The sequence below is a fragment of the Choloepus didactylus genome, chromosome 14 (genome assembly GCF_015220235.1).
Source record: "Choloepus didactylus isolate mChoDid1 chromosome 14, mChoDid1.pri, whole genome shotgun sequence".
NCBI classification, from domain to species: domain Eukaryota; kingdom Metazoa; phylum Chordata; class Mammalia; order Pilosa; family Megalonychidae; genus Choloepus; species Choloepus didactylus.
Genome location: NC_051320.1, coordinates 85,403,834 through 85,425,504, shown reverse-complemented (window position 1 = coordinate 85,425,504; position 21,671 = coordinate 85,403,834). Strand labels below are relative to the sequence as shown.

At 43.3% G+C, this 21,671-nt stretch overlaps 1 protein-coding gene across 1 annotated transcript in view; it reads left to right on the top strand.

Moving 5' to 3' along the window:
* The window catches only part of CYRIB (CYFIP related Rac1 interactor B), a 135,715-nt gene that overhangs the window by 2,481 nt on the left and 111,563 nt on the right, over window positions 1-21,671 (top strand). The window contains 1 exon segment of the mRNA XM_037802864.1: window positions 522-574. The gene's annotated coding sequence lies outside the window, so the exon portion shown is untranslated.

The following is a 21,671-nucleotide window of genomic DNA, read 5'->3' as shown; positions in this document are numbered from 1 at the left end:
AGGTGCAATGTACTTGTTTTCCTTTCTCTGTAATGTAGAAACTTAGAACAGGAAGTGATTCAGGGGCAGAATGACTAAGACTCGCTCAAGCTCAAGTTAAGCGGAGCATTTTGCTGGGACCTAGACTTGCATCCTTTATCGTAGAATTCTGGATCTGAAAGGAGAGCCAGGCTTTCTGGGAGCATGTCCCTGGGACGGTGCGGTCCAGTCAAGGTATGCTTTGGTTGTAAGAGTTTGGTTCTGGGCTTTCTTCTTTACTTGCTGTGCAACCTTCATAAGTTACTTAACTCCTCTGATCTTCCATTTCCTCATTTGTCATACTGTTATGAAGATTGAATGAGAAAAATGTTGGTGAGACGTGATGCTCTGTAAACTGTCATAGTCTGTACAAATGCTATTTGGAGCTGTTATTCCCAGACTGTGTGTCTGGTATGGGAAAAAATAATAGTGGCTAGAAATAGTGCTAGGTACTCTTTTAGCTTGCTTAATACTGACTTTAACTTTTTTTTTTTTTTTCACAGGAGAATAAACTGAGGCCCGGAGCTTGAGTAATTTGTGCACATTTACCAAGTTGGTAAGTAATGCTGCCGGGATTTGACTGTGGCCATCCAGAGCCCATACGCCAAACTATGTCACTGTGAGAAGAGATCTCAGTGTTGGATGGTAACCTCAGTGAGAAGGATTCCCTTCATTACAAATAAGACCTTCTGTCTCTGTTGAAATCAGCATGCACACATTCTTTCATCCATTCCATAACTGTTCATTGAGAACCTACAAGGTTATCAGGCCAAGTAATTAATTTAAAAAAGAACAGTAATTAATTTAAATAAGAACAGTAATTTTGGAGGACAGAAGACAGTCCGAGCTTCCTGTTATCAGGAAGAATAATAGTGAATGTTTATATTTACTCTTTGCAGCTCCTGTGCTAAGGGCTTTACTTGAATTATTTTGTGTAAGTGTCACAACAACTCTGTGGAGCTGAGGTTCAAAGAGAAGTAACTTGCTCAAGGGCACACTGCTAAATAGGGGTAGAGCCAGTGTCCATTGCTCTGGCAGTCTGGCTCAAGAGCTAGGGCTCTTAACATGCAGTTCTGGCTCTCCTGCAAGGCCGTCCATGGAAAACCATCATTTCCTTCAGCCTGGGCAGCCTCTGCCCTTAACAGGACACTTCCCAGGGGTCCCCTTCTTTTCCTAGCCCTCCTGGGGTCCTCACTGCCCTCTCTCTGACTGGCAGCCTCCAGAGAGGTTTAGCCAGAGAGTAAAGAGCCCTCAGCAGAAAGCTAGGCAGCTGCCTCTCCTCTTGCAAGCTTTTAACTTTTACTCTAATTGAAGTATAAGGTTTATACCGTATAAGGCACAAATCTTAATTATACAGCTCACTGAAATTTTAATACATCCATCTAACCATGATCTAGGTCAAGATATTTGATATCCCCATCACCCCAGGAAGCTCCCTCATGCCCCTTTGCAGTCAGTACTACTACCAGAGGTAACCACTGTTCTGACTTCTATCATAATAGAGTCAGATCCGACTATACCCACTCAAGAAACACAGAATGAAATCTAGGTAAAAATAGCACTTTAAACAGCGTGGATAATTCTGTCTCTCCACCCACTGGGCTCTGTCTTGGAATGAGTATGAAGGGGAGACATTCAGTTGGTCTTAACTCCCGTGGGCTTATTAGTGTTTGAGCATCTTGTGCCACCGAGCATGTTTCTCCCATTGGAGATATTAATTATCATAAAACCTGGCCCTGAATCCAAGCCAGCTATTTTGTCTGGTGCTCCACCCAAGAAACCTAATCCAATGCTGGAGGAAAAACTGGCTGTGTTGGACTTAATGAGGGATGATTTGTCTGTCTCCAGTGTGAGGCCTTATTATGGGATTTTCAAAGGGAGCTTGGACTCTTTCAGTTTTCATAGTAATATGTTGACTTTAGAACTTAACCCTTGAGTAACATGCAGTTTTAATGTGCACAGGCTCAAGCTTGGGAAAGTGGTTAAATTATGGTTGGTGGCCCTGGAACACTTCTGACAACATGGTGGACTAAACTATTTTGCATGGGTTCTTTCTGATGTAAACAGAGTTGACTGAAATTTAAGAATTGTATCCAAGTGAGCTCACAAGGAAGGGAAATTTCCACATGCCATAAATGTAGTGAAAAATATAGGCCAAATGGTAATGTGTGAGCTGAAGCCATGACAGCTCATGAGGCTTTTGTACCCAGATACAGGCCTTAGGCTTTGGGATCTGAGGCTTTTATGCCACAGTGGTCCTGGAAATGGGACATGGGCTCAAGGTGGAATTCAGTCCCCTGTAGCCTTGAAGACTTAAAAAACTCCACTGCTTGGAAAAAGGCCGAATATGGTAATATTTGTGGTTGTGGGATCTACGTTTTTATTACCCATGAAATATGAGAGCCCTTAAGTTGAGAAATTAACACAAAACCTGGCCTAGGACCATTGACGCTCCTAATACAAATACAAAACTTCTCTGTAGTACCATTTCAACAATCTCAGCTTGATAGAACTACCACAGAAAGAACTACTTCCTATTAAGATGAGAATTAAAACTATAAACTATGCAAGAAACAAACTGACCTGAGTTGAAAGTAACAGAACAGTCTTAAAGAGATTTAAATAGTGTATTTTAAATGACTAAGGACTAAAGATGGTATAAAAATGTAAGGAAAAAAAAATGAATAAAGAAGAGGTAGATTCAAAAAGCAACCTATTTGTAATGAAAAATAATCATTGAAATTAGAATCCAACAAGAGTTAAATGACAGAGTAGAAATAGCTAAAAAGAGAATTAGTGACCTAGAATATAGTAATAACAGTTAACATTTGTTAAGTGTTTAGTATAGGCCAGACACTGTTCATGTGCTTTATTTGCATTAGCTCATTTAATCTTCAGAAGAAAATTTGGGGGAAGGCACTATTAGGATTCATCCATATTTTTGAAGGCATAAGGGATTAATCACTTGTCCAGGGTCACACAGCTGATAAGTGAGAGACTTGGGATTGATCCCAGGCTGTCTAATCTAGCCCAGAGTCTAGCTCAGTTACTACGTTATGGGAAATCACCTAAAATTCTGCACTAAGTGATGAGGAAATGGGAATATGAAAGAGTGGTAGAAACACCTGGAGGAGAGGACGAGAAGGGACTACTTAGGACCAGATAGAGGGACTGGGAGAGAGGCTGTATTTGAAGACATAATGATTAGCTGTCCTTTCAAATCTCCTCCAGTCATAGGTTTCAAGAGTTTGGGACCATGTCGGTCATCATTGAGGACAGAAATACCCAGAGAAGGGTGGCAGAGTCCCAGTCTTTACTGTATCATGCACTGATGTGCTGGTAAATGTTTAACAGCTGCCTTTCTGGGGAGGTAAAAAGGCCCTGATTTGTAGCATTTGCTGATTTCTATGGTGTAAGTGTTCCCACCATGGCTAATTTCAAGCAACTTGGTGTCACACCATGTGGAGTTGGCTCCAGCTCACCTCTGGCTGTGACATTCTATTCTAAACCCTTATCTTTGTGTTTTGCATTCAGGGGTGTAATGAGCAGGAAGTGGTGGCATTGTGTGTAATAAATATCACAAGGGGTAAGAAGAGACATGGGGCAAGAGTGGGGCACTACCCTCCATTCTGCCCTTGTGTGAAAAACAGAACACCTTTGGTGAATGTAGATGGAAAAACTAGCATTCTCATTACATGATTGGTGGGAGTGAGAATTAGTACAACCTCCTTGAGGGGAGTTAGCACTATCTAGCAGCATTTTAATTGCATATACCCTTTGACACTACAATTCCACTTCAAGGATTTTATCCTATAAATCATATCTATCTTGCATGTTGTTTGGAAGCAACTTAAATGTACACAGTGGGGGACTGATTGACTGAATTGTGGTATATCCTTAGGTAGAATAGTGTGCTGCTTTGTAAAAGAGTAAGTCATACATGCTAAGAAGTAAGGATTTCCAAGATACATTCTTTTTTTTTTTTTTTTTTTTTTTTATCATCATTTTATTGAGATATATTCACATACCACGCAGTCATACAAAACAAATTGTACTTTCGATTGTTTACAGTACCATTACATAGTTGTACATTCATCACCTAAATCAATCCCTGACACCTTCATTAGCACACACACAAAAGTAACAAGAATAATAATTAGAGTGAAAAAGAGCAATTGAAGTAAAAAAGAACACTGGGTACCTTTGTCTGTTTGTTTCCTTCCCCTACTTTTCTACACATCCATCCATAAACTAGACAAAGTGGTGTTTGGTCCTTATGGCTTTCCCAATCCCATTGTCACCCCTCATAAGCTACATTTTTATACAACTGTCTTCGAGATTCATGGGTTCTGGGTTGTAGTTTGATAGTTTCAGGTATCCACCACCAGCTACCCCAATTCTTTAGAACCTAAAAAGGGTTGTCTAAAGTGTGCATAAGAGTGCCCACCAGAGTGACCTCTCGGCTCCTTTTGGAATCTCTCTGCCACTGAAGCTTATTTCATTTCCTTTCACATCCCCCTTTTGGTCAAGAAGATGTTCTCCGTCCCACGGTGCCAGGTCTACATTCCTCCCTGGGAGTCATATTCCACGTTGCCAGGAAGATTCACTTCCCTGGGTGTCTGATCCCACGTAGGGGGGAGGGCAGTGATTTCACCTTTCAAGTTGGCTTAGCCAGAGAGAGAGGGCCACTCCAAGATACATTCTTAAGTAAAAAAAGAAAAAAGCAATGCGCAGAGAAATGTATGTGATATGTTCCTATGTGTGAAAAAAAAAGACGGGTCTTTGAGTGTGGGTACACATCCACCCACCCACACATGCCTGATCTTGTGGACTATTTCTGGAAGGACACCAAAAAAAAAAAAGGTGGATGGGGGAATACTGTTTACTTCCGGAGAAAACCCTATGGGATTGTGGATCTGGGGTGGATGGAAAGAAGATATTTTTACTGTATAACTTTTTATGTTTTTGAATTTTTTTAACATAAGCATATAGTACTTAATTAAAAACAAGTGATAAACAAAACTAAAAAACAACTGTGCTTTGGGAGCTTTTGGCATGAAAGCCTTTCCTGTATTTTTAGAATTTAGCAGGAGAAGGAACCACATGCACAGTGTCTTCTGGTATACACCCCACCCATCCATTCCCTGTAGAACTCCCCATTACCTAGCCCTACCTGGGCCATAGTCACTGCCTAGTGAATTGCGATAAACGATAATCCTACATTCAAGAAGAACTGAGGTGAAGTAGAGGTGTGAAGTCATGCAGCTTGCAAGTAGAAGAAGTGGAATTCGATGGCCATCTTAAAGTTATTTTTGGAAACAGGTGCCCTAGCTGGTTCTTCTAGAAATTCAGGTTATCTGGAAGGCGTCTCTGGCCTTTCTTCCTCCTGCTGCTCACCGCTTGCACCTTCTTGAGATGACATGGAAATATTGTCAGTATTAGTTTTTCCCGCTGTTAAGATTCTTTGCTCTGGAATGTTGGGGTTGCGTTTCTGGCTCTAATGAATCACGATGTGTTTAGAAACAATAAAGGCAAGAAGAATTTTTCCTGCAGTGTCCTCCTTTTCTGATTTATTTTATCTTTATGGCTGTCTTGTTGAGAATGCATCGTCAGAGGTCTGAGAGACACTAGCTTCTGTTCACTTAAAAATAGCCATCTTGAGGACTTTCCTTAACAAAGGAGATGTTCCCAGAGGTGCTTTTGTTGTGATTGTCATTTTCTGCAAGGAGCCACGTTTCTAACCCACGATGAAATGTTTTATGGACCTAGAGGTTCTCCTTCCTCTCTCCCTTTTTATGATTTGGAAATAGATTCAGTAGGTAGATTTTCATCTTGAAAGAGGTGTTGTTTTGATGTTGTTGTGATTTGATCTGCAGTCATCCAAATGGACAAGAAAAGAAGTGAAAACTTAAGTTGATAGAATTGACGTCACAGAAGCTGACCTGGGTACTTTTCAAAAGTGTGGGTTAACATTCAGAAGAAATACTTGTGAGTGAAGGTAGTTTGACCTTGGCTCTCTGCTGGTCCCTTGAGACCCTGTTCTTCGGCCTCATTCCAAGAGTGCTGCTAAGCATTCTCAGTGTCATTGTGCCTGGCCCATCGTGGGACATTCCTGGTTTTGGTTTACCGTGAGATGAATGTGAGTCAACAGTGTTACCTGACTCCCTCTAACAGTAGTTCTATCTTCACTGCCTGAATAGAGAGGCAGAGAGTAGGTTTAATGTTCTTTCTTCTAGGAGGCCTGACCTGACTCCCCCTTCCTGTGCTCATATTGCACCATGTAGTATTTATTAAAGCAATTATCTTACTGTCTTTAAATAATTGCTGTTGTTTGTAGCTGTCTCACATCAGCCTCCGAGGGCCTGGAAAGATGCATGGATCATCTTGCTTCATCTGTGGATAGCCAGTACGAGGCTTATGTCCAGCGCTTATGGACTTTTCTTAACCAGAATTCTTTGGACCCCGAGATAGAGCCCCAACTCAAACTGGTTTCAGCAGAAAGGGCATTTGTTGGTTTATGTAACTCTCTTGTTGAGTATGCATCATTAGAGGTCTAAGACACTAGCTTCTGTTCACTTAAAAATAGCCATCTTGAGGATCTTCCTCAACAAATAGATGTTCCCAGAGGTGCTTTTGTTGTGATTGTCATTTTCTGCAAGGAGCCACATTTCTAACCCACGATGAAACGTTTTATGAACCTAGAGGTTCTCCTTCCTCTCTCTGCCCAGGGGTAGCACTCAAAGCATGCAGTTTAAGCAACTTTTTTTTTCCATCTCTCAGTGCTACCTACCTTATCTGGGGGGAGCTGTGATGGCAAGATGGCCATCACTGGTTCTAGCAGGAGGGAAAAATGTTGCTTTTTCAACAGCTCATGGGTACCTAGATATAGGCCTTAGGCTCTGGGATCTTCAATTGAGGAAGCTGAGGGAAGGGCCTGTACTTCCCAAAGCACAAGGACTGAGAATGAGGGAAGGTGGATGTTCTCCACGGAAATCAGGGAGCCCTCTGTGAATAGATAGGCGAGAACAAAGGATAGCCAATATAGTAGGTTTTTAATCAATGTTTACTTGATGAATCAATTAGCAGATGAATGAGCAAAGGAGAGGGTGTTGCAGATTCTGTGAGCTGGTTATACAACACCCGAAATAGGGTTTTAACAGATGGAATCCTTGCAGTGGGAGGGTTAAAAATGGGCCTTGAAATCAAGTCATATAAGGATGACATTAAATTAACTGAAATATTTAACAAGAAATAGGAGACATAGAAGATACATGATAGCTTTTCCAAATGTCTGAAGGGCATTCATGGGGAAAGAACATTTGCTAGATGTCTATTCTGTCATAGATACTGGGCTAGACAATTAACTTGATATCACCTTGCTAAAACTTCCCTTTTTATTTCTTCTGTTTTTACTAAATGACCAATTTTTGTTCATGATAGAAAATTGAAAAATGCACAAAAAAGTGAAAATGAAAGCCCCCTCTTCCCCCCAATCTTATTACCTAGGGCTAGTTGCTATTAATATTTTGCTATGTATCATTTTAATTTTTTTTCCCTATTTATAGTTGCAGTCTTAAAAATTCTTATTTACTCTTGATAATTTTATTGGATAATCTTGATAATCTTGATAATTGTGTAGCTCAGAGAGTTTAGTAACTTGCCCTGGGATCGCAGGCCAGAATTCAATCCAGGTCTACCTGTCTCAGAAGGTCTCTTTCATTTTCAGGTCTTAGTTATTTATCCTCTGTGCAACCAGGAGACCGTGCAGTAAATAATGGGATTTTGCTACAGTTCCGTTCTGGGACTCTTGATTATTTCACTCCTTGTTTATCTACACATTCATTACCATGCACTCACTCAGGAAATGTTTCATTGGGTGTTTCTGGGTGCTGGGTGCTAGGTGTTGGGGTAGTCCAGTGAACAAGGCAAGGCCCCTGCCCTCCGGGTGCTTACAGACTAGCTGAGTTCCCATGCCTTTGAGGTTGTTAAACTGACAGCCTCTAGGGATGTGCACATCTGCCCTCCTGCCAGTTGCATGGTCCCACACCTCTGCCAGGAGACATTCAACAAAGCAGAGAGGAAGCACAGTAGCCAAAATGCTGGCTGGCCTGATTATATCCATGCCCTCTGCCTGAGACACCTTCCCTAAAGGGGATGGGCTTGTGTTGAGGGATGGGAGGCTCAGGTGGGTGTCCCCTGTCCTCACCTTCCCAGGGGTGGCTCTGCTGCGGGGTGGTCAGGGAAGGATGTGTCCTGTGTGGCCCACGGTGCCCACTGTGCAAGTAGGATTACCCTGAACCCCAGAGCAGAACCCTTGGTATGAAGCAGGGTTCGCAGAACAGGGGGAGGGAAAAGAATAATTGCCGAGTGTGGCTTACCCCAGGTGCTTTTGTGTGGCTCCCTTTCCTCAAGGAGATGGGTAGTATGTTCCCCATTTTGCAGGAGAGGAAACCAAAGCTCAGTTGGAGCTGTGATTTGAGCTCAGGCCTGACTGATGGCTCCAAGCCCCAGGAGTTTTCCTCTTGCCCTTCTCTGATTCCCACATTTCTGGGGAGTGGGGATTTAAAAGGTTCTGAAATGCCAAGTGGTTTGGTGAATTTCATTCTGTTTATTAAAAAAAAAATGGTTATGAGGGCCTGAGGACAGATATGCTGTTAGATCCTGGGATGTAGAGGGGACCAAGATGGATGAGGGCTCCTGTGTGCAGAGGAACTTAAAGTCTAAGTGAAGTCATTGGAAGAGTGGTGAGGTTTCTGCACAATGCTTAATTCAGTGATTCATTCAGCTGGGCACCAGGCTGAATCACTTTGAGTGGCAGGTACAGAAAACTCCATTCAAATTGGGTAATTGATATTGGCAGATGAGTGGTTCACATATCAAGAAAGTGCAGTGATAGAGTGGGCTTCAGGTGTACTTTGATCAGGGCTCCTCATTTCCTCGTGATTCTCCTGGTGCTGCACTTAGCTTTGTTGACTTCGTTCCCAGGCTGACTTCCTTCATAGTAGTGAGAGTACTTCTATCAGGACCCCCACATTGTGTTCGATTCCAGGAGCTGCCACATGGAGTAATACAGTGTTCTCCAGGAGGTGTGGAACAGAGCTGTCCATTGTGGTGGCCTGCCTGCCGGTAACACTCAGACTCCACACTTGCTTGTTCACATCCAAGGGAGAGAGCTACCATCTCTCCCCATGGCCACTGAATAACTTTTCTGAGCTTCTCTCTGATTGGACCATCTCCTGACACTCACCCACCTCTGAGCCAATCATGGTGGCAAGTGGCCGCCATGATTGACTCGGGCTGTTCCGGACCCACCCCTGGAACTGGAGGTGAGGTCTGAATGACTGGCAGACGGTTCCTTGTTGGGAGAAGAGTGGAGTGGATGGTGAAGAGGCAACAGCCATCTCTAAGGGCTAGGATTGGCTCAGAAAGGATGAGCAAGGCATTGTCCCTTCTGAGATTTTGCCAGTGATCAGAGGAAGGGCATTTACATTTATCGGATGCTTAGGCACTCTACAGATGTTTTCTTAGTTCGTTCTGGTAATATCTCTGTAAAGGAGTTAATTATTTCCATTTCACAGACAAGGGAACCAGTTGAGGGAGTTAGGCTGCTTGCCAGGAGTCACACACCTGGGAGGAGAGTGAGGACTGACGATCTGCCCCAACCTGGCTGCGGATCCCACACGCCTCCCTCTCCTTTTGGGGGTGGTTGGAGTGAAAATGGATTGTTAACAGAGACCCTAGAAAGGTTCATCTAATGAATCCTCGACAATAAGTAGAGCCTGGGGAGTAGTTACTGCTTTTCATTTCAAGCTTTTACTAGAGGCATCCTATCTGCTTTTTTTTCTTAAACTAACTGTGGATTGGAGGAAAACTCCAGATAAGCAACAGATTATTGAATGAGCTTCCAAGAAAAGCAGAACCATTGTCAACTAACAGTGTACCAGAAAAGATTGTTGCATTTAGATAATTTTACAAAAGTGATTGCTCTCTCCTTTTGACTTTCTGCCCAAGGCTGCCACGAAATTTTAAAGTAATATTGCAACTATTATGTAATTATACAATGCCTTTTTCCCTTGGGCCCAAGTTAACTTCTGTGTTGAAAATACAGAATGCATTTTTTTTTGTTGTTTTTTTTGTTAAGAGTTTATATAAAGCCAGTATGATTCCTAAATTAAACTGCCAAAATGAGGGCAAACAAGCCGGATTTTCTGGTTTTCGTCAGGCTGTGCGGAGGCAACATCCGACAGAGCCGGAGGATGATGTGGTGAAAATCATTTCTGAAATGATTTGAAGTTGTGTTCAGCTGCTTAAAGTTTCCATTCACAAATCCACAGATTTGCTCCTGGTGGCAAAATGTCTGCTCCTTCTGCTTCCTGAGTCCAGTGTTCATGTCCCATGTTTCACTGCTGGGTGAAAGAAGACTCATTTGTTCCTACATATCCAGCTCCCACTCTTTATTACTTCCATCCCTCAGATGTAATTTCATCCTGGGAGAGGTGAACAAAAATGGAGATGTCCAGGTGGTGTTTGGTGACAAGTTGGTGAATAAGTGTTCAATCAGGATGCTGTGCATTTTGAGTTCCTGAGTCTGCTTTTCATGGTTTTTTTTTCTTTTCTTTTCAGGTCATTACTGTTGATAAGCAATTAATTCCTCTACCCACATGTTTTAGTTTCTTTGGCTGCTCAAGCAATGGGTTGGCTTAAACAATGGGAATCTTTTAGCTCATGGTTTTGAGGCTAGGAAAAAGTCCAAATCAAGGAGTCATCAAGGTGATGCCTTCTTCCTGAAGACTGCCAGCAATTCTTGGTCCTGGGCTCACCTGTCACATGGCACTGTGCATGGTGACCTCTCTTGGCCTCTCCCTTCACTTCCATGTTCCATTGACCAGCAGCTTCTTGCTTCCCTTGGCTTTCTCTCTCTCTGTGTCTGAACTCCATTCTGCTTCTAAGGAACTCCAATAATAAATAGGTTAGGAGATAGGCCTGAGGTAAAATGCGTATGCTTACAAGTCAGGTAAAAAGACCAGAAAGACAGGGTTGCTGGGCTCATCTTGTTGATCCTAAAGTAACCCCTATGGTTATCATTAGGACTGGAGATTTAGGAGTTCTCTGTTACCATGGAATAACCTGGCTAACCCTAAGTGATGTAATCACCATTATCATAGAGGCAGCCAGATTCCGAGAACCTGGGAGCCAGCCATCATATATATGTCTCTCTGTGTGTGTGTGTGAATGTGCACATATACATATGTGTATATATATGAATCTTGCTGCCTCTAAGACAGTGGTTCCCAAACTTGTCTGCACAGTAATATCACCTGGGGATCTTTTGAAACTCCAAAGTGCAGGCCCCACTGGATGAATGAATGAATGAAACTCTGGGGGTGGGACATAGGCATTAGTAATTTTTGAAACTCTCTAGGTGGTTCCAATGTGCACACTAGTTTGGGAAACACTGCTTTATGAGAATTATAAGAGTACATTATTATTATTATTTGAAGAAGAGGAGGGAAAATGGTAGTAACAATGGCAAAAGCCATCATTATCATAGACTGTTACCTATATGCCAGGCAGTATCCTGGGTGTTTTAAAAATGTTACTACATGTAATTCTCACTGCATCTCTGCAATACAGCTCCATAGGTGGTTGGAGAAGATAAGGTGGGAGTGATAGCTTTCAAACTGATGGCAGCCATGGAGTTGGCTAACCCAGATTGTCAGGTAAAGACCAGAAAGATGGGATTACCATGATCTTCTTGGTAACCCCAGAATGACTCCAGGGCTGAAATTTAGGGGTTCTTTGTTACCACAGCATAATCTGGCCCGTCCTGATAGATGCAGCCATCCTTTTAATAACCGTAGCAGATTCTGGAGATGATGTTCATTTTGCATTTATAAATTGAGGCCCAGTTTATTTTGGTTTGTGGCTTGGAAAAGGGTAAAGAGTGTGGGAAACCAGGCTATTAATCATGGGTTGGTTGATTCATCTGTCAAAACCACTTTGTATGTGTTTCAATGAATCAGGTTAAATAAATTAATAAGCCGTCACCTTGTGTTTGTTTAGTACTTTTCTCATTGGAGTGCACAGGGCGGCACAAACCTCATGCCACTGCTAGTCTTTTTGACACATCCTGGAAGAATAGTTAGTTGCAAGCAGTGCTGTGTGTTACCAGGTGAAAATAGGAAGTGGGTGAGGTTGAAGCTTATCCACAATCTGTAGAGATACCAGACTGGAGTCTTGATAGGTGGGTTGATCACGTGGGTAGTGACTAGCCTATGTCAGTATATGGGACTCATCCTTCTTCCATCCACAGTAGCAGATCAGGAGAAGGCTCAAGAGTGGCCTCAGAAGGTCAGGACTGTAACTGCCCCCAGTGCCTCTCTTGGATTCAAATTCACGAAAGCTTCTGTTGACTGAAGCAACTAACGGGGAAAATTCTGTCAACCTGAGAATATTTGAATAGATATTAGCATGCAATTAAAAGTTCCAGGTATGTTGGCTTGGCTTTTCTTTATCTGCATCATGTTACCTGGTTTTCTTTCTGCCCCCTGTGATTCCATTTCCAGTAATCATGTAATTATGGGCCACATGGCTTTAGTTTGCCTTTGCCCCTCCAACTTTTCCTTACACTCTCCTTTCTGTTCTTTCCCATCTCCCTTGGCCACTCTTTTAATTTCTTGGCTGCTAAAACAAATACCATACAATGGGTTGGCTTAAATGGTGGGGGTTTATTGGCTTACACTTTTGAGTCTACAGGAAGTCCAACATCGAGGCACCAGTCAGGTGATGCTTTCTCCCTGAAGACTGTGGCATTTTGGGGCTGGATGCCAGTGATCCTTGTTCCTTGCCTTTTCTGTCACTTGGCAACACACATGGCAGTGTCTTCTTTCTCTTCCAGGTTCCGTTGACTTCTGGCTTCTTCCCAAAGATTTCTCTGTCTAAATTGCCTTCTGCTTGTCAAGGTCTCCAGTAATCTAGATTAAAGCCTCACCTGATTCAGTAGGGCCACACCTCAGCTGAGGTAACACCTCAAGAGAGCCCGTTCACAATGGGGGGAGACCAAGAACATATTCAAACCAGGGTATGCGATTCAATCCACCACAACCACTTGTTTTCTTTTATCTTCCATTTTCCCCCCATCCACACACTTCCCTTTTCAGATGCCATCTTTTTGAACAAACAAAATTATTAAAAATATTAAGGGGAAATTTAAGGAAGAATATTATTTCATCTCCACTCTCACCCTGTTATCATTGAGTTTTACCTCTGCCTTCTACCATGTTCCCACAGGGGCACATATTTTATATGAATGGAATCCTGTTATGTATACAGTTTTGCTTTTATCACTTAATATTTACTTTTTCAATCAACATGTATTTGTTGAGCTCCTATGTGCCAGACATTGTGGCTGGGTATATATCAATGAACAAACCAGACATAAATCCCTGATGTTGTGGAGCTTATGTCTGGTTCAGGGAGAGAAACAATAAATGTCATAAAAAAAATATGTTAGGAGTGATAACTATTATGGAAAAAACAGGTTAAAGAAAGAAAAATACTTTCCTGTGTTGCTACTGTCTTCCTGTGTATTTAGTGGTTGTATATGATCCTTGATGTTGATAAACTAAAATTTATTGAGAAATTTAGGACTATGTAACTGTAAATCTGGAGAGGACTTAGGAGTCATTGAGAGTAAATCCTTCTTTTTGGAGGTAAGGAAACAGATCCATAAAAAGGAAATGACTTGCTTAATATCACACAGTCCCTAAGTGGCAAAGCAGGGACTTTTACATTTGAATTAAATTAATTTTCATTAATTCTAAAGACAGTTCTTTCAGTACTCATCTATGCTGTTTTTCTGTTATGGGCTATTTAGTTTGTTCCTGACTTATTTACTATTATAAATAATGTGTCAATGGGCACCTTTATACAAACGCTATTCTAATGAAAGTAGCAATTTTATTATTAATAACAAATCATCATAATAAATAATAAAAAGGCTAATATTTATTGAGCACTTACATTTGCCAGGCACAGTGTTCAATGCTTTACAAGAAGTAATTTAATACTGACCTTAAGTAGCACTACTTTCCTCTTTTTACATACAAGAAAGTGAAGGGATTCAAATGTGGCTGTCAGTCCTGAGTCTGAGCTTAGCCACCGTGATACACAGCCTTCTGAGTTTGACTATTACAAGAGCGCATTTCAGAAACCAAGATGATCAGTAAGATAAATTTATTTAACATTTAAGACTTTACCAAGAGCTTGTACATGTGAGGTTTAACTATATAATTAGATATTTTTATGGTTTTAAAAAAACAGTTAAATATTGGTAATTTCATTTGTTCAACCTGTTATTCCAATTAGTCTTCATAGTAACACAGCGAATTCGGTGATTATCATGATAAGCAGTGTATTTTCATGGAACTTGGACCACCAGGGGATTTAGTTAATATTTGCAGAAAGGAAGAAAAACGGGGGAAAGCAAGGAAGGTGGCGTGCTTTATGTGAGGGAAGACAGCAAAGCCAGGGGGAAGAACCTGGCTCCACCTCCTGGTGGCTTTGTGACTTCCAGCAGGGTGCTTGAACTCGACCTCAGTTTTCTTATCTGAAAACTGGGAGTAAACAAATCTCTCTCATGGTGTTGTGAGGATTACATTTTTTAATGCAGAAAGCCTTTTGTCTAATACCAGCAGAAACCAAGCCATTGATAAGAGGTCACGGCGGTCATAGTTCCTTCAGTCATGACTGCTTTTCAAACCAAATCCTCTTCTCCTTTCCCTAGCCATCGCGTTTCAGTAAAACATGCAAAACATCTTTTTAAATGGGATCGATAAATTCCTCACCCTTGACACAGTTTGGGATTCTTACAGGCACATGTGTTGGGGCTTTCCCACCTTGAGGAGATGGTCCTGGCAGCAGTGCAGGCAAGCGGGCATAGGCCATTGGACATTCCAGCCGGAGGGGTCTGCTCTCTGTGTCTGCTTCCCAAGGTGTGCGTTGGGGGCCCTTCTTTGGGGTGGGGTGTCACTGTCAGAGCTGAAAAGGCCAAGTGTGTAGCCCTTTGTATTGCTGAACCACGCAGTGGCCTGAAAGAGCTGTTTGTGGAAAAGGACGGCACATCCTGAGCGTGCTGGCCTGGATTTTTCTGCAGCCAGCTAATCTCTTAACGGGGCAGTGGGCTTTGGGTTGCAAGCAGCTTTCAACATCAGTAAACCCTGTGGCCCTGCTTATACCTCTTGGGAAAAACTTTGCCTTGGAGCAGGGCTTGGGAGGGAGATGTGAAGGCTTGCAGAAAGCCGGCTTTTCTCTTCCTCTTTTTACAATTAAAATCTTGGCAAGGAAACAGGCTCTTTATTTTTGTCGCCTGTATCAGCAGCAGATTCCCAGATTGAACTCCGAGGCACTGTCCTCTCTTCGTCATACTCTAGCTTTTCTGGCTGCAAGCAATTTTGCTTCTCTAGTTGACGAGGACTCTAATAACTCCAGGTGCTAAATGGGCGGTGGGGAGTACAGTTCTTTAGAAACACAGCTCTAAAGCAATACAAACGAAGAGGGAAAAAATGGGAAGCTTGTCAAAGGGAAACACTGTATTAAGACTGTTTACCTTTATTTACATTGAGAGAAACCTCTCCTTTAGTTAAAGCCAAGGAGATTTGTTAAATACTTTATGTAGAGCTTACATGGTGGTATATTATATAGCCCTTTTATGTAGCTGAAATACTTTTATTAAGGAAAGGTCAGTAGAATATATTACTTTTATTATATAGATATAATATATATATCTCCTTAATACTTTTATTAAGGAAAGGTCAGGATATATTGTGAGATGAAATATAGCAGATTACAAAGCAGTATATAAACCGTTTTAATAAAAATACATGTGTTATCTTTATATAGATACAGGCATAGAAAAAACATCTGGAAGGGTCCTCACAAGATGTGGGTGGTTGGATCATGAGTTGGTTTTTTTTTCCCCTCATCTGTATTTTCCATTCTTTGTCTGCAATCATAGGTATTATGCATAGAATCATAGGGATTGAAGGTATGTGGGGATAGGGGAAGCTTGTTTACTGCTGAAGCTGCCCTTTTTTACCCAGACATTCAGCACATTTATTGAGTGCTTTCTAGGGACCATAATGGGCCCAAGTGCCATGTTAGCCCTGGGCTCTGCCTAGAGGTGACATTTTAGTGAGGGCAGTTTTTTAGTTACAAACATTTTACCTTATCAACATTAAAATAATTACAGTTTGTAATCATTGCTGTGAAGGAAAAAAGCCAAGGCTGAGGAATGGCTGGAAGGGGCAGGGTTTTGACTGGAGGCAGAAGGAAAGGCCGAGCTGGTGACCTTTGGGCCCGCGAGGAGGCCGGACAGCGTATTGGAGGCACAGGGAAGGAACCGCAAATGCGTGTTGGGGGCGGCTGCTTCCTTCCTGCAGACCACTCAGCAACGCCAGTGCCGGAGCCGCCCCACTCGTGAGAAATGTGTAACAGTGGGAAACATGATGGAGGCCTGGGGTTGACCTCATAACTCTGGGGAAATAAGATGATAAGGGCAACTTTATGGCTTCATAGACTGTTTAATGTGTTGCTAACTAAGAGGAGGAAGAAGGCCTTGGGTTTGGTTTGCTGGCTTTGTACTTTGGTTAATTTTAAATGGCAGCTCTAATGCCACCTTTCGACGCTGGACCGGATTCTAGCCCTGTCCGAGGGGTTCCCAGGCCCCTTTCCCCTGCCTTTGTCTACACTCTTTAAACTAAACTGGTGGGTCCTCAGCCTTAAGGCAACACTGGAGCCTGAGTTAGTAGCCTTCAAACCCTGGCCGTGATGGAAATGTTCGGAAGGTGCCTTTTGCCACAAGGTTCAGTATTTATTCATTCTTTGAAAAGAGGGAGGGAAGCAGGTGATAGAAGTCCTTGAACATCAGGTTGAGGAATAATACTGGACACAGAGGCATCAAAAATTGTATTCCAGGTGCTTAAACATCTTGAAAGGTGCATTTGAGTTCATGCTGGAGTAACTGATAGAGTCCTTTCTAAAGGGCAATGGGGCAATACAAATCAAGAACCCTAACACTGTTCATTTCCTTGACCTAGTGATTGCAATCCAGGGGAACTTATGCTGAGGTAATAATTTTTTTAAAAAGGGAAAATGCCACAGTAGAGTTAAGAAAGTGTTTTCCCCTACAGTATTCATGAGAGCTTCACAACATTCTTGGGAGGTAGGTTTTCATCCCCATTTCACAGGGAGGTCCAATGAGTGGCCTTGGGTCACACTGGCAGGGTCAAGCTCTGAAGTCCGGCTCATGCCTCCTGGGCCTGGTGGGTTTTGTCAGAATCTCAAGGCACAGTGGTGGGCATCAAGGAGGCACAGGGAAGGGACCCAGACTGAAAACAGTTGTCATACTTAATCTGTGCTTAGTACAGTCTCAAATGTTTTATGAATATTTGAATTAATCCTTCCTAGGCTCTGAGAGATTGGATAGTTTGTAAAGTAGGTTTCAGACCCTGGTTGGGCTACATCCAGAGCTTTGAGGGGGTTTCAGCTTTGCTTATATTGTTATATTGCCCTGTGCCTCACAAGAATGCATCGCTGAACGAGTAAATGAATGAATGAATGAATGAATGAGATTGGAGGGGTTAGGATATGAGAACCAGCTTCCATAGAGCCTTGGCCACCTGGCGTCCCATGGATGAAGGGTATTTTTCCACAGGGCTGCAGTTTCTACATGCAGTGCAGTTGCTCAAGCCTCTCCCAGGAGAGTTGCAGCTTTGCTGACCCTGGAAGCCACACTTGCCAACACCCGTAGCCTAAAGGCTCTCTTTCCTTACCCAATTCCTCCCTTGCAAAAAATGCCCAGAGCCAAGTGAGTCTAGGGTAAGTGAGGCGTGGAGGGTGTGGATCTTTAGCAACAGAAGGAAGCCAAGCTATTTCAACATGATGAAATATTCTGCAGCTATTAAAATGATATATGTGACCAAGTAGAAATAGGAGAAAATGTTGGGAAACAGCACACATCTGAAGACACCAATTACAGCAATGTGCCTGTACATGGATAAAGATTGGATCACAGAGGAGTGAAAACTGGGTGAAAGTGCTGGGATTGGATGGTGTCACTAAGACAGGAATGTCGGGGCCCAGCCCCCAAACCCCTGCTTCCTCTTCCCCTCAGTCAGCCTGACACAAACTCCGATGGATTCTGTCAGTATTTTAATTCTGGTGCCTATTCTTTATTCTCACTACCAGCGTGTCCTCTTAACTAGTCTGCTGGCTCCCGTTCTCTCTCCCACCATCATCCACATTGTCCACTGTGGCCAGAGTGATCCTAATGTAAAACACACCTGATTATGTCACAACTCTTAGAAGCCTCAATTTATTCTTGCCCTCAGGAGGCAAGTCCAAAGTCCTTAGCATCTACTCCTTCTTGGCCTCTGGGCAGTTTCTTCTCGGTCCTTCCCCCTTCTCTTCGAGACCAAGCTCAAAGGTCCCAAGCTCAAAGCCTAAACAGCTAGCCCAGGGAGAGTTGGTTCCTCCACCCTCCTAACTTACAACAGATCAAGCTGTGTTGTAATTGTGAGGTTACAGCTCTTCCTCTCACCAACCTCTGAGTCCCTCCAGGACAGGGACCAGATGTCTTACTGTCCTCCACCGGAGACGCTTCACATGGTGCCTTGGACGAAGTAGAGAGGCAAAAATGTGTATTGATTGATTGAATCAAAGATTGAGTGAAACAGTTTATTCTTTGTAATGTTTTAAAGTTGACTTGATAATAAATAAAAATTTTACAGAAAACAGCATTTAAAGAAAGCAACTAGATCTTTTGAAATTTATCATTAGAGGCAATATAGTGTGAATGGAGAAACAGTTGACAGAGTTTGAATAATGGATCTGTCACATATTAAGCCTCAGTTTCCTCATTTATATAATGGACATGATAATGTTACATATAGGGTAGTTGTGAGAAGCAAAAAAGGAAATGAAAGTACAGTGCCTGGGACATTATAAGGACTTAAACAAGAAAAAAATGTCAGCCAGGCACAATGATTAAGTCATCATTGAGAGAATAATGTGCTCTTATGTAAACATCTTTACTGCTTCCTTCTGCTTGTTTTTTTTTTTTTTTTTCCAATGTAAAGCTTTTAAAGCTTTGACCTCAGTTGAAATGTGATTACATTTGTGCCAAATGATGAAGACAAGATGATAGAAGAATAAACTCAGCACTTCTTGTAGGGTCTTGTTTTCTGAGCAAGCTTCCCTCTTTTAGGATATCCCACATGGTGGGGTGGTGGTAAAGCTTATGAGTTCTGTCTGGCACAGGCCAAGAATAGGTCTAGGGCTGATAAGAAGAGAGGCGCTTCTGAAAGTGGCACTCCACCCTCCTCACAGAACTCATCCCATTTTGCTGTTATCACTCCTTAATGTACTATTTTTGTTGCTGGATTCTAAGGTTTTCTCTGCTGGCATCATTCCTGTGTCACTCCCCAGAAGTAAAATTAAGACCAGTGGATGAAAATTGTTGGGTATCAGATTTCTGCTCAGTGTAAAAGAAGTGATTCTTTACAATTAGAGAAGACTCTCAGTTGCACAAATGAACTGCCATAATTGGAGATATTCGAGTTAAACTGGATGTTCATTTGGTGAGGATACTGGAAGGGGATAACAGAATAAATTTCTGCGTTTAGTAGGAGATTGAGTAGAGGTGTGTAGTTACTAAAAGTCCATATTTAAAAAGGGACTGGGCAGGTGTGTGAACCCTTCTGGTTCAAATTGAGGACAGAGAGTTCCTTGTGGTTATCTAAGTGTGGGTGCTAGTGTGTAGATGATCAGACCCAGGTTCTTGAATTGTGAGCATCCCTGCATGAACGTCTGCAAAATATCAACTCACTACAGTTTAATTGAAATTGGTGACAATTATGAAATACAGAGTGTGGAACCCCCAGATCCTCCTGAAGTATGATAATTAGGCTTAAAAGGCTGAGGCCAGGGCTCTTGAAAAGCCACCTAAAGTCTCCATGACCTTGTTAACACATTTCTATGTAATATGGCCAAAACCACTTGGTCTCACCTAACTCTCTAGGAAAACAAAATGATGAAATAAGATAAGGACTACCCTTTTGTATCTGGGGGCAAGGAGTGATGATTTATTGACCATGTGCTGTAAAGCCCAGATGGGCTTTGGGATCTTGCCTATTTGATTAGAGCAGGGGTTCATAATCAGAGTTTCCTTGATAGGCTTCCTGCGCACTTACAGCCCCTGAAATTGTATGTAAAGTTGTGTGTCTGTGTGTGTTTTCCTGGGGAGAAAAGTCCATACATTTATGGAATTTTCAGTAGGGCCCTTGACTTCAAAGTGTTAAGCACCATTTGCTTCTATCTTAATGATCTGCTCTGCGTTCAGACTGAAAATACCCCTGGGAGAGGTAACATGGTAGTCATTTACACGTTAGTGTTAATGAAAAAATCTGGGAGTTTTATAAAGAGGATGGAGATGAGCTAGCGAGAAGGGATGTTCTGTTTGGTACATGCAGGGGTGGGGACGGTGAGGGAGCATCTATGTTCTAAGAGTGAAAAGGAGAATTAGAGAAATAAAGAGGGTTCGCCTTCTGCCACATCTACGTTCTTTGCCCACTAGACAGTTTTACCCACAGCAGACCCTAGAACAAGGGTCTGATTTGTCTGGAAGTGCGAGTACAAGTCTCAAGGGGCACCTGATTTTTGTTCTCAGACTGATCATTTAACACCTCCCAAGAGCGCCTCCACGATACCATCGCGGGCGATAACGGTGCATCTCACTCTGGGGAACCTGCCAAACGCATCTGCCGTGTCAGGGAGCGTGAGTGCGGCTCAGTACCTGGCCGGAGGGGGAAAGGCGTGCCAACCAGCTCAGCTATTCTAGGCGTGGGGGGTGGGGGGGGTGGAATGTGGCAACTTTGCAGGGTTCAGCAGAAACAGTCGTGGCTTTTGAGTCCTCAGTTCCAGTTCCTGAGGCAGGTCACGGCCACCTCGGAACTTCAGTTTTCCCTTTTGTTAAAAGAGGAGGCTGGAAGATCCTGACCCACCCAGATGCCGTGTCCCCGCGAAGGTGCTGCCCCTTTAAGAAAGGCGGGGCGAGAAGGAGGTGGCCGCGCCCCCTTCCTCTCCGCGCGGCGCACGCCGAACCACCTGTCTCCGGCCTTGCCCCGCCCCTTTGGGAAGGGGCGGGGCAGGAGAAGGCGGAGAAGGAAGGCTGAGGGTTTACCTTGCGGGGCGGGCGAGCGGCGCATGCGCACAGCCGGACAGGTCCGCGGCGCCCTCACTTCCTGGCATTTCCCCCTCCCCCTTCTTGCCGTTACCCTGTACATCCGGGTCACTTGCCCTCCCCTCTCAGACCCGCCGCTGCCGCTGCTGCTGCGGCTCTCGCGGTCTCCGCCGCCTGGTTCTCGCGGCTCGGCTACAGGGGCAGGTGCGGAGGGGCTCCCGCTCCGGGCCCGGAGCTCCCCCTAGCGCCGCTGAGGAGCCGCCGACGCGGCTCGAGGAGGGCGGAGGAGCGGTGCTGAGTGTCCGGAGGCTCGGGCGGAGGGTGAGTGATATATTTTTACCATTTTCCTTCTCTGTTCTCTCACGGATCGCTTTCCTGGTTCCCGACCCCATTTTGGCGGAGTGGCCTGGTGCGG